A 23,903-nucleotide genomic window follows, 5' to 3' on the forward strand; every position below is an offset into this window, starting at 1 on the left:
AAAAAAACCACTATTGGGGGAGAGGGGAAGAAATATCTTCAGCCTCTCACTCGAGGTAGGGGGCAGCATCGCTTCCTGTCACAGTGTCAGGGCAGCTGACGCAGGCCCAGGTTACAGTGACAGCCGTCTGTCACTGCCTCTGTTTCTTTCCCCCCTGGCTCCCAGCCCTGGGAAGGGATCTGGCAGCTGCAGATACAGGGGAGGGACCAATCGGCTCTCTTGCTGAGCCACAACGTCTGCTTGCAAAAATCCCAGACGTTGCCTCTTATTTGAAAAAGCCACCCAGCCAGAGGATCAAAAAAGAGGCAATGTCCAGGAAAACCCATATGTACAGTAACCCTACGCAAGCCCTTTATGTCTGAAAAAAATCAAGCCCCTTTACAAGGAACCTGAAGTTGGGCCCCCAAAGTAATTTTTGAAAATTTAGGCCAGGGGTTATAAACCCCACAAGTGCCAAGGAGGGTCACGTAACCAGGGAAGCTGCTGTACTGTGCACAGCTGTTGTGAGCTCTCCAAACTACTACACTCAGAGCAGAACGCTCGGCGAGAGAACTTGTCAGGATTGGCGAACACCGAGCACACACCCTGGCACGCCTGTGCCTTTCTCCTATGTTAAACACAGCGTTCCATACCATCTTGATGTTTGAGACATAATCTTGAGTGATGAGTGGCTGATTTCCACCTCAGACACCTGACTCACCAGCTTTTTAAAAACAGGCCTTGCCCAGACTTGCTGATTCTTCCTTGTACTTCATGCTGCAATCACCAACACCAACAACCAACAGTTGTAAATACAACTGACCCCAAAACTCTGGGGCAGAGGGGAACCACTCCCTACCCCCAGATTATTCCCAGTGGTGGAGAAAGCCAGACGGACATTAATGCTACCCCAGCTCTGTCAACACACCTTTGTAATGGGCCCATCCCCATCCCTGGGCAGAGCTAGCCAGTCTTGCTACACTGGAGATCCAGTTACATTAGGAAAATTATGTGCTGCGGACAATGGTTGTCAGCCACCGACACCCTGCTTACCCATCCCCTCAGGCGGGTGCTGAAAGCAGCCTCTAAATTGCTACTGTAGATAGAACCAATCTGTTCTCAGAGAGCATTCACCGCCGCCGCCACACAAAGTCCATTGAAGAGCGCACAGAGATCGAGCCCATCCACGCTAGCCCCCGCAAGGAGAGCCTTTGCTAATGAACAGTCAACATCAAGCTACTTTTCTAGCACAGGCAGGGCATGAAGCCACTGGGGTTGGCTTGAGGCAGAGAACCACTGTGCACTAAGGAAACCTTCCCTTTCATGTTGGTCTTACTCAGGGATTTGAATTCAGATCTGTAGAAGCAGAAGGCTAGTGTATTAGCCTTGTTTATCCAGTCCCACTCAAGGAGAGAAACCGATATTCCGCAGTCCTTTATAGTCACCACACAAACCATGGTTCTTCCCTCTGACCCGCAGCGACCGTTTGTCTCCTTTGTCTTTTGGTAGGCTTGCCCGAGCTCCTTAACTTTCACGCAGCACTGCTGTGTCTCCCTGCTATAGCCTCTGTCCAACACGCCCCGAGAGATTTTGGCAAATATATTTGCATTTCTTCTTTTGGATCAGAGTTCTGCCTGCATGGATTCTTCTCCCCATACAGCGATCAGATCCAGTGTCTCCCTTGAGCTCCAGCACGGACCGAGTTTGCGATTCTGGGACTGCATGGTCACCTATGCTGCTGAGTTCACCATGCTGACCAAACAGGAAATGAAATTCAAAAGTTCCCGGGGCTTTTCCTGTGCACCTGGCTAGTGCATTGGAGTCAAAAGTGCTGTCCAGATTGGTCACAATGGAGGACTCTGGGATAGCTCCCGGAGGCCAATACCATCAATTTGCTTCCACACTACCCCAAATTCGACCCAGCAAGGTTGATTTTAGTGCTACTCCCCTCGTCAGGGAGATGTACAGAAGTTGATTTTAAGAGTCCTTTAGGTCGATGGAACGGGGTTGGTTGTGTGGACGGGGTCATTTTTAAATGACCTAACACAGCTAAATTTGACCTAACCCCATAGTGTAGACCAGCCTCAGTCAATAGTCACCCTCGCCTTTAGAGGCAGCCCTCTTGCCACTGTTAAGTGCATACATGCAGATTAGAGACCACAGGAGATTCCATGACAGCTAGAAAACAAGCCTTCCTGGAATTGCTTCCAACATACCCAAGTACCTCCAACCCTCACTTAGAGCAGTCACAGAGTCTCTCCCCCTCCTCATAAGAGCCACCATACTGGTCGGACCAGTGGTCCTTCTAGCTCAGTATCCTGCCTTCTGACAAAGGCTCATGCCAGATGTTTCAGAGGGAATGAACAGAACAGGGCAATTGAGTGACCCATCCCATCATCCAGTCCCAGTTTTGGCAGTCAGAGGCTAGAGACACTCAGACTGTGGGATTGAATCCCTGAGCATCTGGGCTAGTAGCCATTGATGGACCTATCCTCCGTGAACTTATCTAATTCTCTTTTGAGCCCTTTGGCCTTCATAACACCCCATGGCAATGAGTTTCACAGTTTGACTGTGCGTTGCAAGGAGAAGTACTTCCTTATGTTTGTTTTAAGCCTGCTGCCTATTAATTTCACCAGGTGACCCCTGGTTCTTGTGTTATGTGAAGGGGTAAATAACAACACTTCCCTATTCACTTTCTCTGCACCAGTCATGGTTTTATAGACCTCTATCATATTTTCCCCCCCACCCCAACCCCCTTAGTTATCACTTTTCCAAGCTGAACAGTCTCTGTCTTTTTAATCTCTCCTCACAGGGAAGCTGTCCCATACCAGTAAGTCATTTGTTGCCCTTCTCTGTACCTTTAATAATTCCAATATATTTTTCTGAGATGGGGCAACCAGAAACACATGCAATATTCTGGATATGGGTGTACCATGGATTTACACAGTGGCATTATGATATTTTGTGTCTTATTAGCTATCCCTTTCCCAATGGTTCCTAACATGGTTAGCTTGTTTGACTGCCACTGTACATTGTGGATAGTTCTCTGAAAATATCCACTCAATGACTCCAAGATCTCTTTATTGAGCGGTAACAGTTAAATTAGACGCCATCAGTTTGTATGTATAGTTGGAATTACGTTTTCCCAATGTGTATTACTTTGCACTTATCAACATTGAATTTCATCTGCCGTTTTGTCGCCCAGTCTCCCACTTTAGTGAGATCCCTTTGTAACTCTTCACAGTCAGCTTTGGACATGGCTATCTTGAATCACTTTGCCACCTCACGGTTCATAAATGGTCTGGGAAAGGGGTGAATATGGTGAACAGTACTGGTCCCAGTACAGATCCTTTGGGGACTTTGCTATTTACCTCTCCATTGTGAAAACTGACCATTTATTCCTGCCCTTTGTTTCCAATCTTTAACTGGATGGTGATTAGTGAGAGGACTTCCCCTCTTATCCCATGACTGCTTAGTTTGCTTAAGAGCCTTTGGTGAGGAACCTTGTAAGGCTTTCTGAAAGTTCGGGTATGCTATATCCCCTGGATCACCCTTGTCCACATGCTTGATGATTCCCTGAAAGAATTCTAATAGATTGGTGATGCATAATTTCCCTTTACAAAAGCCAGGTTGACTCTTCCGACACATGTTCATCTGTGTGCCTGATAAATCTGTTTTTCACTGTAGTTTCAGTCAATTTGTTTAGCACTGAAGTTAGGCTTACCAGCTTGTAACTGCCAGGATCGCCTCTGGAGCCTTTAAAAAACAAAAACAAAAACAAAAAAACCCCCACAATATTACATTAGCTATCCTCCAATCATCTGGTACAGAGACTGATTTAAGTGATAGGTTACAGCAGTTGTGCAATTTCGTATGTGAGTTCCTTCAGAACTCTTGGGTGAATCCCACCTGGTCCTGGTGACTTATTACTGTTGAATTTCTCTCCTTTCAACAGAGTTCAGAGAGATGGATGGAACACTGGTGCTAAAGAGCAATGAAATAGTGGAAGCTAGGCCCTTGTGCCACTCAATGGCTCTTTGTGTGCACTTAACAAGGGGCTTGAAGATGGAAGATTTGATGCAATGGTTTTTGAAGGGGGAAGAGAGGCCCCTAAGGTCTCTATGTGCCAAGGTGCCAAGACTGAGCCCCTCATACTCTGTAGAGGATCGAGTCAGTGATCACTAAAGGGAATCCAAGGAGCTGGCTGTTGCCTAGACAGAGCTGCCTCCTTGCTCCCGCGTTTGCAGGGAAAGAAGCCATGAACTCTGCCCGATTTCAGTTCTACCAGGTCAGGCAACACTAACGCATTTTCCCAGCAAACTGCCAGGCTACACTGAAACGGCCCCCTGGGTGTTTCCCAGAGACTGTGTTTCCCTCCAGGGGACTGTGTGCTGGCAAAGCAGTCTATGTGTAACACTGACAGACCCCAGTTGTCGGCGGGTGGGATCGAACCTAGGACCTCTGGAGCTATATGCATGAGCCTCTACTACATGAGCTAAAAGCCATACGGCCCTTAGCTAAGGCTATAGAGCAGACTCACTCTCTCTCTCTAAGTGGTCTCATGGGCCAGAACACCACACCCAGCATGTGTGTGGGTTACATATGCGAAGTGCACGCAGCCATGCAAGTTCTTTGCAGACACCAGCTAATCTAACCCACACAACACCCACATATGTGAGCCAGACACAACTAGATACCACCTAGGTGAGGAAGATTAAGAGTAGGTGACGAGATAGAGGGAGGAGAGAGAAGAGGCTTTGCAGGGTGAGACAGTTACTAGGCATGGATTTTTGGAGGGTAGGAAAGGTGGGGAGTGGGAATTTCCCCCATCATCAAGCCAAGCAGTCTTTGGGCTTGAACCAGGAAGGCTGTAAAGTCACAAGCTTTGCTCAGAGTTCCAGGTCTGGACACACAACTGAACAATTTCAGCACAAAGCCAGGTGAAACTCAGCCACTTTGGCCAAGCCAGGAGTCGTTTTAGGGGTCTGAAGTGAAATCTGCCAGCCTGCCCAGTGATCCACAAGGATCTGAGTTTCACTTGCCTCACGACATTTTAAAGCAGTCCCAGTTTCCTGCATTTCACTATGAAAACATTTTGCAGGGCTCTCTGCAAAGCCCAGCTGCCTGGGAACAGCTGATGGGCCAGCAAAGCTATCTTTAAAGAGCATCATCTCAGGAGACAGGCTTTAACAGCCAGGAGTGGGAAGCTATAAACCTGTCTAAGAGCAGCTCTGGAATGCCAGGAACAGAAGCGGCCCATTCAGACCACCAGAGAGCACAGACGCCAGACAAAAAGCAGTGGGCCCTGCACTCAGGATCCTCTAATATGTAGCTATGTTTAGAAAAACCTCCATTTTGTTCTTGTTTCTCTTCTAGCCATTTCCTTTCCCCAGTTTTTGCCTTCCTAATAATGAGCTCCCATTCCCCATGTCTTCACTCCTCCAGGGCCTACCCAGCTCCTGTCACACCTCAAGCAGATGGTGCATGCCAGTAATGCCAAGGGTGCCACAAGTTTTCCAGGAAGAACAAGTGTGTGACTGGAAAACATACACAAACCTAGAGGAAAAGCAGGAAATGTGACCTGGGACCTTTAGCCCCAATGACATGTTGGTTACTGCAGGTCATTAGTCTAGTGCCTGAGGGGAGGGTTGAGGGCAGATGGCTTTAGAGCCTTTGTAACTGAGATTTTCATACCCAGTTGGTGGTGATTTGGACAGAGGAGGTGTCTCACCTCTGCTTCAAGTTCCAACCCTGTCACATTAGGTGAAAGAGCTAGAGAAGCATCAGTGGGCTCGAAACAGTCTCTGATCTGGCTAGGCAAGGATTCCCCCAGTGCAAGAGCTGCAGTGGACAGCCTTCCAAGGATGTCCTTGCAAGTCTTGGCCTAGGGAACTGCAGCACTGTTGAGATTCTGAGCAGCTGAGTCCTTAGGGCAGTCCAGGAGTAGTCCACACCGCACACAGGACACCCCTCTTTCTCAGATACCAATGGGCACTCTTGTTGGCAGGGTTAGAGGCCACAGGTAGGCTAGGTTCTGGATTTGGGGCTTTCCTCTCCACTAGGCAGTCCTTATAGGGCAGGGCTAAGGTGCACAGATGGGTTGTGTCTGGGGAGGGAGCCCTCCCAACACCTGTTCAAAGAGAAAACCACAGATCTCAGGACTCAGATTTTGGCACTCTGTTCCCTTCAGAAAAGTGGTTCTCAAGCTTATTTGATCAGGCTCCCCTGTGGCTGCAGTCATTCAGCCCCTCCCCCCAAAGTACATATACCCCCACCCAGCTCTGAAGGCAGTGCCATGCCAGCGCCCCGTTGCCACCCTTACTTCTGAGCTGCTGCTGCTACCCTGGGGCAGATACCCGAAGCCCCTCCACCTCCCGGTGAGGGACGGTGGGGCTCTGGCTGTCCCATGTATCCTGGCCTCCCAGGTGTGCAAAGTCCTTCTGTATAAACCCCGGACACCCAGAGCTCCTAAAAAAAAAAAAAAAAACCCATGCACACACCTTATGCCTCCCTGGACACATTCCAGTGCCTCCCTTGAGAGGCCCACCCCATAGTCTGAGAACAGCTGTTTTAGAAGAAGGAATCTCCTGGTCACCATTCACACCAGACAGAGCACACTTCCTTGGTGAGGCGCCCCATCCCCCTCTCCCCAGAGCGGAGAAGTGGCACAGATAGCAGACCCAGGTTTTGGCACTTTCCACTAGCTTTCCCAGCCCTTGTGTAAACATGCCCATCAGCAGGCTCTGGAACCATGCCCAGGGCACCTGTAGAAAGTCTGTCCACTCAAGGTCGAGAGAGGAAAGAAGAACATCAGTGCAAGCTTTGAGTTGAATACTGGTCCTCATGACACACGGGGAAACTGCTGAAGCCCCAATGAGTTGTGACTGTATTTTACATGCTTGAGTGAGGTCACAGACATTCACCTGAAGTGGGGAGAGGGCTGGGGAGCAAATCCAGATGCAAGTTCCAAGCAAAGTGAGTTCAGTCATCTCAGCCCAGCCCAGAGCAGACACCCCATACCCCCCCAAACTTCACCAGCCAAAATGGGGTTATGCAAGATCCAGGGACCTTTCCTTCCTGCCACTTCCCCAGTCCTTCAGGTCAGGGGGCCACCTGCAAGCAAGACAGCACAGGGAAGTGTGCACTGCAGCTCAGTCAGCTGCACCACCAGGCCTGGGGATTTCAAAATAAAACAGAAGCACTTCCAGTTTCTGGCCATGGCAGTCCCTTCTCTGTCAGCAGCACTAGTATGCCAAGCAAGAATCTCACATGTGTGTGAAAAGCCAAGAGAAGTAACTCCATTCAATGCAACCCACATCATTTTTGCTGGTGTCCACTGATGATGATTAGCATAACAATCATCTCACTGCACTCTAGTGCTCCCCCCATCTGTATCCAGGTGCTGTCTCGTCTTAGGCGCAGGCTGTCAGCTCTTTGGGGGCAGAAACGGTCTTTTTGTTCTGTGCTAGGTACTGTACAGACACAAGGGGGTTCCGATCCCCAGTTAGTGCCTCTTGGTGGTACTGTAACAATATTCCCTCCCTAGGAAGGGTGTTCAATTGAAGAGACCTCTTCTGCCCCTTTGTTCCTCCCAGGGAGCTGTGTGAACTGCGAAGCCTGAGAGCTTATAGCAGCCAGCCACACACTGAAATCAAACCCTGAATCACCTTGATCCAACACACGAGCGTAACTCTCTGTCGCTAGTAAAAAGTGACCTCATTTACTCCGTGCAGGCAGACCAGCTTCTCTCTAATTCACCAGTTCAAGCCTTCTTATCCCTCCCCTTTCATTTTAATGAAGCTTTTGTTGAGTGGAATGCATTCAGAGGGCAGGAAAGAGCTCCTTGAAGGCTGCACTTGATATTTTGAGGCCCTCATAGACAAGCTCTGTGGAGGAATCCTGCTGTGAGCAAATCTGGAGCATCTCCTCTTGCTGAAGGGCCGGACAATAGGGCTTTCTTTCCCCTTGTTTACCGCAGAAGATTAAAAGAAAAGGCGCGGGGGGGGGGGGGGGGGGGGGGGGGGGGGGAACGACCCACTCTGTCCTTCCCCTCCTCCCAACATGCGGGCTTTGATCTCTGAGCTGGAATACAGAATTGAAAGGCAGGCCATAACGCTACTAATATGCACAGCTCAGCTAAACCCAGATTTCACTCATGCCACCTTAGAGATCCCCTCTCCCCAATTAATGGTAGCCATCATTGCTGCTTTCTTGGCAAGGGTTCCCATAACTCCTCCTCCACCCCCTAAGGGATCAAGCAGGCTTGGCACAGCCCCATTTACACTCACTCTCAGGAAGGCAGAGAGACTAGAGCACAAGCCCGTTCGCCTGGCCTGGCAAGCCAACCAAAAGCAGCACGGTGAGCTCACCCCGTGCAGTTGCACCCCAGGAAAATTCTGACCAGCTCACTTCCAGCAAGTCAGAGTCATTAAGAGATGGAAGAGCCCTAATGGAGCAAGCTAGCCTCTTCCTTGAAGGGGGCATCTCCACTAGCAAGTTGATGCTTAGCCAGCTGAAATAAATAAGTCCCATGTACTTCTAGCATGCTGCATGTTTAAAGCCCTTCGCAAACAAACTGTCTTCGCAGCCCTCCTGTGAGGCAGGTGAATACGGCACCATCCTCCTTTCACAGATGGGGGAAGAGGTTTGTGGCCTGGCTTAGGACCGGGCTGAGCACCTGCAGAGACTCACCATGGACCATATTGAGCCAGCAGCAGCGTTGGAACAAGAAGCCCGACTCTCCATGCCCCGGCCTTGTGCTCCGAACACTGGACTATGCTCCCTCACAGAATGCCACCTCGAAGCTCCAGCCATCCCTGAACTTGGGGTCTTTCGAGGTTCACTCCATTCTTTCCATTAGGTTTTTATGGCACACCCATCGCTATGGCACCTGATTCCCTTCGGCCCCCACCCGTTTCCATGGGGAACCCGCTGGGTGACCAAAGCCCTAGTTGAACTAACAATATTCCCCCTCCCACAAAGCCTATGGAATCTACAGGGAGGATCCAAGGGGCCTGTGCTCCTTAGTGCAAAAGCAATTTAGCCGCTTGCTCCTTGGGCATTTCATGGTTCTCTTTGCTAGAGCCCTGTGCACAAATTCATCTCTCCATTTGCTCCAGCCTCGGAAGAGTCCAATGCTTGATTCCCCTCCCCCCACCCCCGAATCCGCTTTCTCTCTTCCCCTCTCAGGAGTCAGGGTCAGAAAGGCTGGAGGGGCCTGCGAGGTGCTGCTGAGAGCCGGATCAGGAATGGATCTGCCCTTGGAGCTCACCTTGACCTGCTGCATAGGCAAATGGAGCTCGACTGTCAATGGTAAATTAAAGCTCTCAATGCACAGAGGGACACTTTGCTGACTAGCCCTGCTTGGCAGCCGGCACCTTCTGTTTCACTTCGGTTTGCTGTGAGGAGCAGCTGTGCTGCTGCACCCATTCCTGTGCCTCTAGCAGGGTTCCCTTGCCCTTGTGTTGTATTTCCGCTGGTGACTCGCCCTTCCTCACCCCGCGGCCGCCAGCAACAAGGCGTATCACTCCTGTTTGGAGCCCGCTCTCGCTCTGCTCATGTCAGCACAAAGCTGCTCAGAGCTCCCTTTGATTCCTGCTAGTTGGCACCTGCGATGTGAGATCTTGACCCTATGAACAGAAAACGTTCTCCATGCCCTAGTGGGGAATCTGGTAGGGTTCAGAAGTCGCCTGTCTCTGCGGTGACCTCTATTTGGATCGGTCATCTGCTAATGGCGAATGCAGCGCTCTTATAGTGCGATGCATGTGCAGCGTAGCACCTTTGAGATTCTTTGCGTGCTTTCTGCTGATGGGTGGCCTTGTAATCCTTATACAGAGGGGGAAACTGAGGCAGCGAGGTCACTTATCTGGGCCAAGGCCACACAGCAGGAGAGGCAAATAGAGACGTGACTTGCATTAAACCCACATGACACAGAGGATAGAGTGCTCCGAGAACAACTTCCCTATAGAATGGAATAGCCAATAACCGTATGTCCTTTTGGGATCATCTTTATCTCCGCTATCAGGTTTTGAAGAGTAAGTCCTATAGATCCCTATTGTCTTAATCCCTATTAAAGTATATAGGGCCCTTCCATAAGGGATCAGCACACTTGTGATGTGTGTGCTCCCCCACCTCTGCATGCATGCCTCTAAGAGCTGGAGTTGCCAGCAGAGGATTTTGAAGCCTGCAGGAGTTCCTCTCCTTGTCAGACTGGCCTGGCTGGTTTCTGGTATTGGAATGCTTGGGCAGTGACATGGCTGGGTTCTTCCTCCCCCTCAAAGGATTCTCCTGCCTGGCTGAGCTGGTATCCTTGCTCTGGCACAAGGCTTTCAAGAATACGAAGTGGCTCCAATGATCTCTGGTGTGTCATTCCCTCTTGGCGCTTCACCTCTGCTCAAACAGGTAGAGAGCAGCACTTTGGCTGCCCACGGGTAATGCTGTGGCTGAGTCACTTCCGCCCTCATTCGGAGTGTGTGCTCTCCACAGCTCTCAGGTGTAGGAAGGCATCTCAGACTGAAAGCAGATGCTTCCCCTGTAGGTTCCTGTCACTAACTCTGGGAGAGAGCTTGCCAGCATGTGGGTCTCAGCTCTGTCGAAGCAGCTGCAAGTGGAATTTGCTTCTCTCCTACAGCTGGGAACTAGTTAGCACTGGAAGGAAGTTTCTGCCTCAGGAACAGAAATCCACGCCGCTCCGCCTAGAAATCAGACTCCAGTTGCTAGGTTGCTCAGGTCAAGCTATAGTGTTGCATCTCCATGGGCCACATCACCACCCTAAGAATGGGATGGCTGCATTTGGTTCTAGGCCCTGGCAAGCTGCCAATATTGCCCCTTACCCTGGGCAAAACTGGACTCTAGATGGACCATTGGTCTCGTCTGACCCACTATGGCCGTTCTTATCTACGTCTAGTGCCTGATTCTTCAGTGTCTCTTCTATCCTATACATCCCTAGCCTCCAGAACGCATCAGAGGAGCCAATATCATACCCAAATGTAATTAATAGACAATTCTGGCAACTGATATGGGTGCAGTGAAGATTTGAATGGCAATGCAGTGCAGCACAGAGACCACCTAGTACCCTTAAGTGGCCACTGACTCTTTGCATAGTGATAGCAGAGAGAACACAGGTCTTCCTGCTTCAAGAGGACAGGCCTCTGCCACTGAAACAAGGAGGAGAATCTCCACTAGCTGGTGGTAGTGTGAGGTCTATGGTAGAGCTTCACATATCCAGTTCAGACCCCAGTACAGGGCAGTGGTACACAGGCATAAACCAGCCAGTTTCAAATCAATATTGTACATGCAGAGAGAGAGAGAAAGGGAATCAGATCTACGTGTTTGCAGGGGTGCTGGAACTAGGGGTGTTGCCGCATCCCCTGACTGGAAAAATACAGAGTTTACAGTTTGGTTCAATGGCTCTCAGCACCCCCACCGTAAAAATTGTTCCAGCACCACTGAGTGTTTGTGTACAAAACTACATAAGCCAAGAATCCCCTGGCTGCAGACTTCAAGGGGGTTCAGGCACGCAAGTGGCTGGGTAAAAGTGAACATCTTGCCCCTGATCTCATGGTAATATGGAGGTAACGTTACAACACAGACAACACAATGATTGCCTATTTCAAGGCTGGAGCTAGTGAAATCAATTTGAGGAGCAGCATGAGCCAGTAGGTAGGGCAAGGAGACCCAAGTTTTATTCCCAGTACTGCCACCAGCCAGCTGTGCAACCTTCGGCCTGTCTCAGATGCTGCTTCTACGTTGCTTGTCTTGTTGATTTGGACAGTACGCTCTTTGGGATTGTCACATATGTATTTGTACAGCACCAAGCATAGAAGACCTGATCTTAGCTGGGGCCTCTAGTCTCTGTTTTGCATTGTTTGTTGCCTGTATTTCCCCACATGTGCAGTATTTACTCCCTCAGACTCTGTATCAGGGAGAGATCTTTTCATATATTGCAACAATAGCACAGACGGACTTGTCTGAGCTAGCTTTCCGGCCCTGGTGGCGGTTTGTTTGTTAAGAGACAGCACAAGCTCAGGTGCATAGGCCATCCTGGCCCACCAGCACCTGCATCTCTAGCAGATCATGGTTGCTCCTAAGATGAGCAAATCAACATCCTGGTTGCATCAGATTCCTCGGAGCTGCTCTGGCTTAGAGAGCCTTGAGAGGCAAGAAGACAGCGAAGGCTGTACCAGAGCGTGACCAGGCCAACCTCAGAGTAAGAGACAGTTGGACAAGCTGAGAGTTTGTTTCTTTTCCACCCCACCCCTCCTCCAAGATAGGTCAGCTCCATGAATTTCCCAAACGCAAGACACTCAGGGCTACCGTGCCAGCCACAGCCATGAGTCAGCCAGTAGATGCTGTGGCAGGACCTACAGGAGATCCAGAGGTTCCAGCAGCACAGGGCTGCCTGGAACTGAAGAGAGGGAAGGGTTTCTCTGAGTGAAGTGAACAATCACACAATCATTTAACCAGGACAGCTTTCACCAAACTGGCAATGGCAGCAGCTTGCTACATAGGGGCTGGCAACATGCTGGAACCTGTGGGGTGATGAGAGTTGCAGTGACAGGCTACAGACATGGCCTCTCTCCCTGACAGTCCCGGTATTTACGGCTTTCTGCACTAATCGGGACATGCTGTGACACGCTCACTGGCTAAGGGTGAGGAGTTTGTTAGACCACTCCCTCCATTGTGTCTCCTTCCATTTCTGCTGCCTTCGTTCATGGTGTTCTTTGTGCCCAGCACAGCCACACCTGCACCTCTTGGGCTTCCAAAAAACCCCTGCTGACCCATGAAGCCGTGCAAGGAGAAGGGCCACCGCCCATCCTGTTTGCTATGGCAAAGCAGGCACCACAGGGCCGGGACTGGCTCTTTGATCTCTGTGCAGCACCATGCACGTCCTCTGCAGCCACTCTCCACAGCCTGGAAGCTCTACTGTGCTCTCTGAAGAGAGAAAACTCCCTCCCCCCATGCACACCTCACAATATCAGCCAGTCTCCCAAGGGTTAATACTGCTGCCTCAGTTCTTTCCCCCCCCCCCCCCCCCAGTCTGCAGCTGAATGACAATGGGTCCTGGCAGGCCAGGAGTTGAGCTGCTCAAGCACTCGGAGGGAGGGCTGTGAATGCATTAAGATTCCCATCCCTCCTAGATTATGCCCTGGTATCCCTGATGAGCTCTAATGAGAGCACTTTGCGGCTAGCACTGCTGAAGGTGAACAAGGGCACCCAGGACTGTTTTGGTGCAGGGCAGACAAAGAGCAGCGTTCACTGGCGTTTCTCAAATACCTACAACAAACATTAACGCCAGTGAGGCTTCCCAGTCAGACCGCTAAAGTGCAGTTAAAATGAACCCTTATGGAGAAGTCTATACAAGGGCATAGGATTTTTAAACCAGCCTATAATCGGGATCCAGTTTCCTCTCAGAGTCCACAGGATGGTTCTGGCTCATTTCTGTAGAGCCCTATTGGGTCAATCTCAATCCCCATCACAAATCAAGGGGATTTCTCCTTAAGGGAAGGGCCTAATTTATTGCAATCCCCTTCAAGGCTCAGGGATGGGAGGAGGGGTGCAACATGAAAGGCAGACAGAGACGTCTACTCAGCCACTGCAAACAGGGTCAAACCTGCCCTCCTTACGTGGCTGTTAGTACCCAACTCCGCAGCAAGAACAGTGCCAGATCTGCACCAGACTTTACAGAGAGGCAGCCGGGCAGCACAGCCTGGGAGATGCACGCTCTGAATCTCAGGAGCCGGCCGAGAAGCATACAGCTATTTCCCCTCATGCGGCAGGGTCCCCTGCCATAAGAAGAGGTCACAGAGCTTCCCCAGCGTTACTTCTTCCCATCTCCCAAGGCTCAGCAAGTCGGCCCCCTCTAGACCTCTGCCAGGACATGCCTTCTTCTTTGACTCCACGCACTGCTCTGAAGTCACATGCCTTGGCAGCTGCGCCACCTGTGCTCATCTCACCCAACGATCAGACATTTATCAAACCAGAGTGGCAGCAAGAGGGCCCCCTCCCGGGCCCTGTATTTCCACTCTGCCTGCTTTAGAACTCAATTGCCCATGACATTGGAGCATGAACCTAATCCCGCTTACAAGGGCTCTCCTAGCCCCACACACTCGCTCAGCCCCCTCCAGGCTGGACATCAGCCACCAGCACAGACCTTTGTCTGGTCAAACCGGTCTGAGGCTCTGCTGGGGGGAAGAGGTGGGAGGAGGAGAAGCAGCCTGTCCATATAAATCAGATTGGCTCCAGAGAGGTGTAGTAGAACAAGGCTACAAGCAGCAAGCAGGCTGTACCCACAGGAAACCCTCAGTCCCACTTGCTTGGGGCTGTCATTTGCCATCAGAGGCTTCCAGGGCTTCTGCAGCGTCAGAGGGTTGCACAGAGGATCCTGGTGCAAGGCTGGAATAGGCAGAGGAGGACAACACTGCACATGGCTGTGTTCTAGCCCCAGTCACCTCAGTACCACTATCCACCCTCACTCATTCTTTGCTGTAGTCCCAGGTCTCATGAGTAGAACAGATTCCATCCCCCACACAGACGTTATGGAAGCACCCTATGCAATGCCAAGCATTTCTAGAGCTTCGTCAGTAGGCATCGAAGTACTTCTGAGATGGCAGGTACTAACCTTATTTCACAGATGGGGAAATGAGACACAAAGTGAAGTTAAGTGACTTGGCCACAGTCACAAACACAAGCAGTGACATAGCCAGGAGTTAGAAGTGAGGTCTCCTGGTCCAGTGTCCCATCTTCCTACAATCATTTTCTGGGGGAAGTGAGATTCAAGCCCACCAGTAGGAATTCTACAACAGACAAATGCTCAAGGGCTGTAGCTGTTTCTATAAAGTCAATTGGTTTCCTGCCGATTAGAGTTTTTCCTGTTGCATTTCCCTGACACACAGCCAGCCAGGGCTCAAAGCACCCAGTACTCAGACTTTAAGGTCAGAAGGGACCATCATGATCATCTAGTCTGACCTTCTGCACATTGCAGACCACAGAACCTTGCCCACCCACTCCTATAACAGACCCCTAACCTCTGGCTGAGTTACTGAAATCCTCAAATCATGGTTTATAGACTTCAAGTTACACAGAATCCACTATTTACACCTGTGCCACATGCTGCAGAGGAAGGAGGAAAACCCCAGGGCCGAACATGAGAGAACGGGAATAAAGCAGGGCAGGGACAGAGGCATATGGGTTTCACTTCTAATGCATGTTTCATGTTGTACAGGCCCAGTTTCATGCTGGCCCGCAGGAGGAGAGGGCATAGCCACGCACAGCAGAACGGAGAATGATTCCACAGTTTGCAGACGTCAAGGACACATTTCTGCACTCCCCACGTTTTGATTCACAAGAGTTTCAGAGTCTGACAAATGCAAAGTAAAACTCATTTGCAGCTGCCTCAGTTCATTGCTTCTACATTCCAGCCACAGACCAGCAGTCATGCAGTGTCAGTGAGAAACCACAAGCTGAGAAGGAGACATGCAGTGTGGAAGCTATTTCTGTAGCATGCAGTCAGGTTTTCGCCCATTTGTTTGCACAGCACAGCAAGCCTCGGGCCAGTAAAGTTTACAGTCACGGAAATGAGACCATAATAGGTCAAACATGAGACAGGGCTGAGAAATTTAGAGCCAGCCTCCAGAATTTTCCTACAGTACTAGAGGAAAATCAGGGAGTAAATATTGCACAACTGAAGTCACAAGCAAGAAGAGAAATTGACCCAGCAAAACCTAAGCGGGAGACAAACTCAGTATCACAAGAGATCAGAACTTTCACCTTTGTCAACCCCAAAACAAGCTCCTCCCACAAGGATATCTGAGCACTAGCATGCCTCTTATTGAGAGAAGAGCTGACATTTTCCTTTGCAGTTCCCCTTGGACAGGACACCAGGAGCCAGCTACCATACTTGCCTTGGGGAGAACCATTTACATTACGGAATTTGTAACCTGCAAGGTTAGGGCATAGAAGCAAGTTGGACTAATCTTTACTGAACAAGTCCCTGGAGCTAACCAACCTGCCCATAACATACATGGCACCAGGGAAAGGAACATCTTCCCTCCCCTCAAAATAACATCAGGGCCCCATCTTCAGTTCAGTTAGGATTTAGAACCCCTCAAGCCCCAGAATCTCCATCTGCCTCCTATCCCAATTCATCCCAGAGTGGGAATAGCAGTAAGAACTAGTCGGCTAAGACTGGTCATACAGGAGCAATGGTAATTACAGCTATCTCAGTGCATCTTGTCATGAAACCAAGAGAGATCTGAGCTGAGACATTCAGACCCTCAGACTTCAAGGGGCGGGTTTCAAATTGGAGACCCGGTGTTTTCTCCTCCAGATGCTCTATGGCATTGTGTTTCCTCTCCATATGCTGTTGCCCCACAGCAACCCCGTCCTCAACTGGTCCGAAGAAACAACCTCAAACAATCGTCACGGACGGCTATTCCAGTTCCAGGCTTCCTCAGTTTCTGGCCTCTCACTTGGGATAGGTCTCAGGCTCCCCAAGACCAGTGGTGAAGAGGAAGGAGCACCAATGTCCTGCATGCAGGATTAGTTTAACCAGACTCCCGTTTGGAGCAGAAGTCTCCCCAAGCACGATGTTCTGTAGGTCCCTCCACAGGATAGCTGGTCACCTAAATGCCTGATCCTGCAGGGCACTGGGACCCTCCCAACTAGGGGCTCTGCTCCCATTGACTTCAGTGGAAGCTGAGGGTGCTAAGCAGCTTGGCTCCCTGGGGCATTGGGACCCCATTCTGCAGAGGACTCAATAAAAATGGACACCTGCTTTTCTCTTTCTAGAATCACAGTTCACTGCATTGGCCCCATCACATGGGGTGGCCATATCCCTGCTTTACGCTAAGCCAGAAACACAGTAACATTTGCAGCATCACACCCTGGGAGCCAGGAATCTGCCTGGTTTAATTAAAGAGATTTGGCAAATGGAACAAGAGCCAGACAGGAAGCAAGCACAGGCCAGCTGGTTCTCCCAAAGGGGATATTCATCCTTAGCCTTTATCTGCAAAGCACTTCACAAACATTAATGAATTAAGTCTCACCATGCCTCTGGATCATCCCCATATTACTCATGGGGAAGCTGAAGGCAGAGAGGTTATAAATGGCCTCAAGGGAATTTGGTGGCAGAGCTGGATTTACACCCCAGGAGTTTCTGTTTCCCAGCCTTGTGCTCAGACCATGCTCTCTCAAAATACCTCCCAGAATGTGTTTTCAAACCACATTTTGAACATTAGAATCTGCAGCCCAGTCAGTCTGCGGCACAGAGTAAAGGCCCGATCCTGAAATAAGATCTTCACCACATAGGCTGCATCTGTGCAGTCTCAGCTGAAGGTAACGGAGCTCTGCCTATTGCAGGATTAGGGCCTTGATGTAGGTCTGGGCATCTAGGTAAAACCCCTGGGAAAATGTGGTGAAGAGCAGCAACTAGATGACATGCAGCTGCATTTCAGAGTTGAATCTCAACTAATTTCTCCCTCCCACACAAAAGAAAGAAATCTACATGTGATTTTACTACAGTGCCCCAGGCTTACTCTTCTCTTCTAGGGAGAGCTTGGAGGCTTCTAGTTATTTTGTGGTTCTGTGCCATTTAAAAAAATTAAAGACAAGAGTAATTATTTTTGTAAAGTTTGGTTTAAATAGCACCACATGCTTTAAAATTTTTGCTCCCAGGCAGACTTTTGCTAGCAAACTTCAGCCTGGAGGGATTTTTGTTTTGTTTTGTTTTGTTTAGCTAAATGACCCAAAGTTATAAGTCTCAGAAAACAGGGCTTTATTGGAATGGAAACATTGACAATTTTAACTAGAGCAGCATGAATAGCATTAGCAGAGACCGTTATTTCCATGTTAAGTGATTTAAGCTCATATTTCATTTACAAGCATCAACTTAAATGAATCTGCCTCTTCCCTGTTAAAAACAAACAAACACAAACAACACAGCAACTTGGGTGGAGGTACCTCATGTGCTTTCTTCACTGAGCACGGAGGGGAAGGTTGGGGTGGCAAAACGGGCAAGGCGGGGCGGGGAAGAACTTGTTTCACTCTGGGATGTTCTGCACCCGAGTAAGTGAAATGCATCGGAAGAATATCCAACTGGGTTATATGAAACGAGACACCGCATGTTGAGGAAGTGAGGTCATATGGGAAATTGTTCCATGAGATAAAAAGGAGCATGTTAAAAATCAGGCCATAAGACAGACAGTACAGGAAACAATAGTGCTTTAGATAGGCTTTAAAACATCCCCAGAATGCCAAAAATACAGACCTTTATAGAAACGACACTGCCTTTTTGTGTTAAGCACTCAGAGGAAGCAGACTAAGGAACTGAAGTCGTCCACTTCAGTCTATGGTTCGCCCCAAACTCAAAACATTATTTGCATTTGTGGGTAGTTAAGAGAGACTTGGGCCCAGTGGTTCTATTCTAGATCATGTTCAGAGAGTTTTACCAATGACTTCAAAGTCCAGGCTTAATCCCATCATTAGCCCTAGCTCCCGCCAGGAACAGTGCAATCAGAGACTGGGCAGCTCTCAGCCATCCCCCTCCAGCCACACTTCTGCCAATACACAAATGGGCAGCAACAGACACAGCTTCTCCAGCTCCAGCTGCCATGGAGCAGGTTTCATTCTGCTATTCAGAGGCTGCTCAATCAAGTCCAACTGGGGAGCCACTGTGGTAAGTGGACAAGTGCCCACTAAGGCCTGGTCGGGCCCACCTGGAAACAAGCGAGGCTTCAGGCATCAAGTGCTGCTGCGGCAGCGACAACAGCATCACTTTCACATGCTATTACATTTCAACACGTGTCCACCAGCAAAGGCCACCACACGCTTTAGTACAAGAGAGGTGACTGTGCCTATTAAACGCAGATTTCGTTTCACACGCTTAGACCTTTGAACATACCCCCCTTCCTATGTAACCAGGCTACAGAAATTAACGAAGCCGCTCCTCTGGTTTGTCTCACCAGCCACGCTTCCCATGCACATTGGTCATTTCTAACGGATACCCCCTTTCTAGGTCTCAAAAGAGAAACTTTAACCTCCAGGTGTGTATCTAGGTACTTGCTGGGCCCCCACCACCAGCATACCTGGGCAGCTCATCACGTTTTAGAGCTGCTTTTGAGGCAACTCTCCTGATTCTGCACAGCACCCTGGCATTTTGCAAGCCCACCATGCCTGCCTAGTGTAAGGCAATCCATGGGCAGGGCATACCACATCTTTCTCACATGGCCACACACAAATCAGCCTCCTAAAATGTCAGGCTGATCCACTATTTCAGCAGCAGCCACAGACTAAGTGGAGCTGCAAGAGAAATTCCCTTACCTGCCTCCCTTGCTCACAACTTGGAAGCAGATTCCAACTCCAACCGCCTACAGTTCAAAGAGGTTTGGCTCAGGCCATCTTTTTGTTTAACATCCATAATCATTAAAGGCCTGAGTGCAGAGTGGCCAAAACTCTCATCAGGCTGGATCCTCAGTTGGTGAAAAATGGTATAGCTCCATTGACTTCAATGTCTCCAAGGTTCTAGCCCTGCTTGTTTTTGGGATCTTGGTGAGTCTGTCACGATAGATCAGCTAAGGATCCGGCCCATTGACTAACAAGTTGTCGGTGCTGAGCAATTCTCAGGACCAAGTCCCCAAACTTAAACATGACATATTTATATTTAATTGCCACTGCTTTGTTGTCTTCTTCTGCACCTCCCCCAAACACAGGTAATGGCACTGGGATCATCAGACATCCCATACAATTTTGGGGGGCCCCCCTTCAGCAAAGGTGAACTTCATAATGTACTTGAGTGCTTTGATGAATGAGGGCCATAGACATTTATAGAGCTATCACCTGCTGAAGGGGAACTCCAGGCTTGGCAGATAGGACATGAATGGCTTTCCAATACAGTATTTGAAAAGAAATTAAAAAACAAAAACTTTGGTTGCTTCTATACTGAAGAAGTTGGTAAGTGGTTACCTGCACTGGTATGGACCACCATGAAGGCTGTGGTGTAGACAGGATGCAGGCATTTCACCATCATGTCCCCTAATCTAGCTCACAGAGTAGCTGCAAGACATGCCTGCATTCTGTCCATGCTACAGCTTCTACTCTTGGAAACACTGGGACAGGTCTATGTGTTGGTGGTGCGGGGGGGGGGGGGGGTAGAAGGGGGAACCACCAACAAGCTTTGCATGCTTTTCCAGTGTAGGCAAGGTCTTAGACAGCACTTCTTGGAGGTTCTCAAGTTGTTTTACTAGTGTGGGTCAGGTTTGTTATCGCCCCCACCAGCAGCACTTTGTAGGTGGCACAAAGTGCCTCACCCATGATCCCATAGCAAGTAGGGCTAGAATCCTGGAGACTTCCAAGCACAGCAGCCAGGTTGAGTTCTCCACCCTGCAGCTCCCACACACAAGCCCAGCATGACGGGGAGCATTCAGAAAGCTAACACTCACTGGCAGCAGACAGGCCTGCCCAAAAAGAAAGCCAACCCACACACCTCCAGGTGAGCATTCTGCCGCATGAGCCAAGAGCAGCTACCTGCTTCAAGCCAGCAGAGGCAAACTTTACCAGGGATTTGTTGCATTGTGGGATGACCTAAAATACCCTTCACGGTCTGGTGGGTCATCTGCCGTTTAGCCGTTCTGAGGAACAGGTAAAATAGTTAGCCACCTCTTTTGGGGAAGGAGAACACACACACACACCCCACAATCACTGACCATCTTCTTTCTTTATGAATGTAGACTACTGGGTGGCTGTTCCTAGTCTATTCTAGTACAAAGAGACTGTGTGAGACAATTCTGGGTTCCCAATGCAGCCTATTCCCCCAAGGGCAGTCAGTCACCACAGGACAAGAAACTAACAAATGGGCTTCTAAATCCCTAGGTTTTATAAAAATGGAAACCTATTTGGGAGGGCTTAACATTCGCTGGTCTCTAGGTAAAAATACCCCCAACAAAGCTAGGGTAAGTCATTGCACAAGTACTCTGGGATGGGGAGGGGAAGAAATGGGGGAGCCAAGGGAGTGATCCACAGGAAGAGACAGGAGCAGGTTCTCATTCGTTTTTTGCAGAAAGCCATACAGAAGTTCGCTGTACCACACAGTACCACACAGTACCAGGAACATCCAACAGAAGAGGCACCTCACGCCTTGCCAGTGCCAAGATGTATTAAGCACCTCCTGACTGCCCCTTCCATTGGGTCCACTAACACATCTTCTTCCAGCAGGTACAAATAAGCAAACCAAGATCACAGCTGGAATTCTTACAGTGTCTCAGAATGATAAAGCAGAGCATGTGCACCACCCACATCCCATACTCCCAGGATAGCTGGGGAGTAAAACAACAACAAAAGCCAATTGAAGTTTGCCAGCTCTGACCCCAGGTGTTTGGCTTCAGAAGAAGGACCTAGGACTCTGTGGAGCTTGAAAGCTTCTCTCTTTCGCCAACAGAAGTTGGTCCAATAAAATATATTACCTCCCCCACCTTGTGTACCTAGGACTACAGTGGTTAGCATGGCAGCAACTGATTACTACAGACATGGTCTGAATTATAAAACCTAGCGTGTTACTTTCTTTTTTATATAGGTGTTCTACCAACCTGAAGAAGCAGAAGTTACAGGGCTGGTAAGTAATAAACGGCTTCCCAGTCTTCCACAAAATAAACACTAGTTAAAACAGGACCAGGTTAGAAGGACAGAGGGAGAAAGAAAGAAAGAGTGAGGAGCAGAGCTTCTCCTACACTCCCTGAAGTGATGTAAACACACAAACCCCCAAAGAGCAGCTGCGTGGTTTAAAAAAGAAAAAAATCCCACTGAAATTAAAATTTAACAAATAGTAAACGCGAAATGGATCAGAAGACATCAAAGCAACCGAGATATTAATATTTCATATTTTGGCCTACATACAGCTCCTGCTCCCCCCCGCCCGGCTTCCCCCAGTGATTTGATTAAATGAACTACAGAAAGTCTTCAGCTAGACAGAGAAGCCCCGACGTTTCAGTCAGCCCTACACCACCACCACCACAAAAGAAAGTGAGGGGGCTCTGAACAAGTCACACACACACACACCCCGGCCGCATCACCCTCCCTTTCCAGCCCCACCAGACAATACCTTTCGCGTTTAGCTGCTTCAGCTAGTTCATCCTCAGCCGAAAGGAAGCAGCCCCCCGGTGCCACACACAGGCAGGAATCGCTGCGGTTTGTTGTTCAGAGGCGAAGTGTAACGCGCCTACACGACCCCAGCCAACCCCCCCCCCCCCCCGCAAATACCACCAAGGCGGGAGCTGAACAAAGCTCCGGCTCCGCTTCATCCCCGGGTTAGTCAAGATCCCCGAGCGGATCACCGGGCAGCCGCTACCTCACAGCGGGCTGCAGCCGGGCGGTTTCTTACCTTGTCTCTCCGCGGGAAAAAACACCCCGAGCCCGGCGGCTCCCTCGCTCCGCTCCGCTCCTTCCCCCCGCATGCAAAGCCCTGGGCGGCTCGCAGGCCCCAGCGGTTACAGGACTCGCCCGCGCCGCTGCGAGACACCATCGCGGAGCGGCCGAGAGCCGGGCAGCCGCGCCGGGGGCACACGGCTCATGGTTGACGCGCCCAGACAGACACAAAAAACCCGGCTCTGGCTTTGTCTCTCTCGGGGGGCGGGGGAAGGGGCGGAATTAACCCCCTCGGCTGCTCAGTCCCCCAGCCCCTGCCCGGTGCGGCTGCGGCGCTAGCAAATGGCCAGAGAGACGGCTCGTAACTCGGAGCCGTGATGTCAGCAGCGGTTCACGCCCGCCTGCGGCTGAGACACCTTCTCCCCACAGTGATTCATGCCGCTGCCTGCTTGGATTTAGCATCGGGGGCCAGGCGAGGCCACCGCTGTAGCCCTCCCCCCGCTCGGGCTCTCACGGCCGGGGCGGCTCCTGGCCCTGGCCCTCCTCCTCCTCCTCTCGCTGCTGCTTCTGCGGCTACTACCCCCAAACGTTAGCATCGATTCTTATTTATTTGCAAATGCTCCCCTCCCCCAACCCACCCCAAAAGGGGGAATATGGCAGCAAACCGGAAACAGATTAAGGAAAAAGAACCAGCCCTTCCCCCTTGATATTTTCTTCTTCTTCTTCTTTTTTTAATAAGGAAAAAAAGGGCTCCGGGCGCTCTGCCAGCGGCTGGAAACTGGCAACGTCCCGATCGAAGCGGCGACGTTTGCAAGACAGGGCTGGACGTCGCTTTTCTATGGGGAGAATACGGATCTCCCGTCCCCAGCCCCCGCCGCAGCTAGATGGGTGGCGGGGCTGGAGCTGCCGCGGCTAAGAGGCTCGGAACAGCCCGCCGCGCTGGGACGAGCTCTGCACAGCCCCCAGCGCAGCTGCATCTCTCCTGGCTCTCCAGGGCTGGAGGGAAACCCCGGGACTGCTCGCCTCCCAGGGTCCCCGGAGTGCAAGTATTATTGTTGTTTATTTATTGTACTCCCCTAGCAACTAGGAGACCCCGTCATCATGGACCGGGGCCCTCATTGCACTCAGAGCTGGAAAAACAGAACAAAAAGACTGTCCCTGCCCCAAAGAGCTTCCCTGGTGAATATGAGCTGTGCCAGACTAAACCCATGCAGGAGGCCTGTGTGTTTGCCCATGTGCTTGCCTCTAAGTAGCGTTTTAGAGCACAAATAAAGAGTTGTGTTTAAAAAAAAATCCAGTCCGTATGTTCCCTAAGATGTCTAGGGGCACCCAAGTAATTACTGAGCTAATCCTGTGTCCCAGAAGTGCTTCCTGTGGGGGTATTCCTGGGCTTTCTGTGGCACCCATCTGAGCCCATCACAAGCAGGAATGAGAAGGCCTGGAATTGTTATTATAAGGCCTCAAACAAGTTTAGGGTCTAGAGACAGTCCTTTCCTCTAAGAGTTTGCAATTGAAACATATAAGGCTGACAAGGGAGGAGAAATGAGGACAAAGAAGGAAAGTAACTTGTC

General features: G+C 50.1%; 1 protein-coding gene across 3 annotated transcripts in view; it reads right to left on the reverse strand.

The window, feature by feature from the left end:
* The window catches only part of SRC (SRC proto-oncogene, non-receptor tyrosine kinase), a 72,819-nt gene extending 49,875 nt beyond the window's left edge, over nt 1-22,944 (reverse strand). Inside the window, exon 1 of one of the 3 annotated variants that reach the window (XM_048819443.2) lies at nt 22,349-22,944. The gene's annotated coding sequence lies outside the window, so the exon portion shown is untranslated. The remainder of the gene's footprint in view (nt 1-22,348) is intronic. The other 2 variants (XM_048819440.2, XM_048819442.2) reach the window with 2 other exon arrangements.
* Nucleotides 22,945-23,903: the final 959 nt, after the last annotated feature.

The sequence above is a fragment of the Caretta caretta genome, chromosome 13 (genome assembly GCF_965140235.1).
Source record: "Caretta caretta isolate rCarCar2 chromosome 13, rCarCar1.hap1, whole genome shotgun sequence".
NCBI lineage: Eukaryota > Metazoa > Chordata > Testudines > Cheloniidae > Caretta > Caretta caretta.